The following is a 2,165-nucleotide window of genomic DNA, read 5'->3' as shown; positions in this document are numbered from 1 at the left end:
GGCAGCAAAATAACCAGTCCCTTCTGCTCTTACTGGGGCTTCAAGAATCTCCAGGGAGAACTAGCATCTATTAGTAAAGTTGCTCTGGAGATCAGGGCCACAGAAGTCTCCTTGTTGGTATACAAAGTTCAGGACGCCATCTTGGTTCCTCTTATACAGTATAATTGTTCATTTTTCCCCCTGTGATTTTGCGCTCAAAATTTTGCTTCTTCTAAAAGGAAGAAATATCTCTTGTTGCTCCAACAAGGTATCTGGCTTGATTTCTGAAAAACAAAACCAAGGGAAAAGGAAGATCAAGAAATTGAAGAACCATATCCGAATATCAAGTGGATTACGGAGCCACTTTCCAATTTCAGCCTTTCCACAAACTCTCTCAGGAGTAATTTTGTCAAGGAGCCATTTATTTATTTACCCAATTATTGGGCAAATATTCACTGGCTTTTCTGGGATGCTCAGGGCTGGGCTGGGCTGGGCTGTGGGGATGATGATGTTTCAGGCTTCCTGGGGCTCACCTGATTCAGGAAGCTGCAGACCTACTATTCCAAGGCTTCAAGGCTGCTCTTGCACCTGGGCAGCAGGAAGAGAAATGGGCAGATCCACTTTGTGGCTTCCCTTGAAGACTGAAGTCCTCAGCATCTGGAACCATCTCCTGCTCCTTTCTTCATCATCTCAGCACCAAGTGGCTCAGTGACACTCCTGTGTGCTCTTGGGCTTGCCTGGGGACAATGAGGAAATGAGCCTGAATTAACAGATCTTCTGCCCCCAAAGAACAGCCTCACCAGGTGTACAGACCATCTAGGGATTTCTTCTTTCTGCTGCAAATGGAGGCAACTCCTTCCTAAGGAGAGGCCAATATTCTGGCAGGGGAGATGTTATTTAGCTTTAGACAGCTTTGAATGCTTCTTTCTCCCCTATTTGTGGATGTTCCTATTATTTTTTGTTACAATATATTTGATTTTGGATCTTTTATTTATATAGCAAGGGAGCTGCTTCCTAGGAAGGGAGATAGACTTTGCCACTGTGCCTGTCTTCTATAGGATGACAGCCCATTAACTGTAGCACAGAATTTAACAGAAAATAGTATTGCATTGGATTTAATTTTTAGTAGCAGTTGAGTGTCTCCCACAGTACTCTGCCCGTATCAAGCACCCTGTAAATGTTGATACTGGACTAAAGAAAACACAAAACAGACATAATGGGAAGATGAAGTGGAGCGGGCAATGAAAATTTAATGAGAAAGAGCAGATTTAAATCATGAAAAAAATTTAATGGAGTATTATAGAATTATCTACTGTAAGGACAAAGTAGAACAGACTAAAACTAAAAGAGAATATAACAGTCGGGTAAGAGGAATGTGGAGGCAGAGAAAAGCTGGAGAAGTAATTAGGACAATTAACCTCCACGTAGTGGTTCTCAGTCTTGGCCGCACATTGGGATCACCAGGGGTAGTTTAAAAAATACTGAAGTCTAGGTGCTACCCCCAGAGTCTGATTTAATTGAGCTGGGGTGGGGTCTGGGCATCAGGATTTTAAAAAGCTTCCCAGGTAATTCTGATGTTCATCCAGGGTTGAAAACCATTGTGTAAGAGAATCATTTAGTCAAAGAATAAAACTTGTAGTGCAGTCAAGGCTTATTGTAGTGTTGTCTTCAGGAGACAAGGCAAAGCCTATGACCAGCAAGGTCTGCCAGTCCTCTCCTTGTTCCTTCCTCAGGACCAGCATGGACCCTCAAGAGCTCTCTTGCCTGGTGATTGCTTGCCACTGGCCTCTTATGAATCAGAGGCCATGAGGACCTGCTTAGGTCAGCATCAGCCATCTATCTCCCTGTTCCCCTGAGTGCCTCCAACAGTGCTGGGCACTTAATGGGCACTTAGTGAATCTTTGCTTAGCAGCCATGCTCTTTGTCCTTTCCAGGTCTTATGCTGATTTGAAATGGGTTAAGTCTGTGGTTCTTGTTCGTCCTCTACCTTGACTTTTGAGATTCAAATTTTGCCCTACCCAGTTTCTTTTGAGAGGCAGGATTCAGATTCAGCCAGGGGAGCCCACTTGCTGTGATTCCTTCCATTGGACAACATATCACTCTGTGTGTGTGTGTGTGTGTGTGTGTGTGTGAGAGAGAGAGAGAGAGAGAGAGAGAGAGAGAGAGATGGAATGCATCCTAGAGTA

This window comes from Lynx rufus, unplaced genomic scaffold, assembly GCF_022079265.1.
Source record: "Lynx rufus isolate CCGP_SWC_20201006 ecotype Redwood Valley unplaced genomic scaffold, mLynRuf1.p SCAF_13, whole genome shotgun sequence".
NCBI classification, from domain to species: domain Eukaryota; kingdom Metazoa; phylum Chordata; class Mammalia; order Carnivora; family Felidae; genus Lynx; species Lynx rufus.
Note: the sequence above shows the minus strand (reverse complement) of the source record.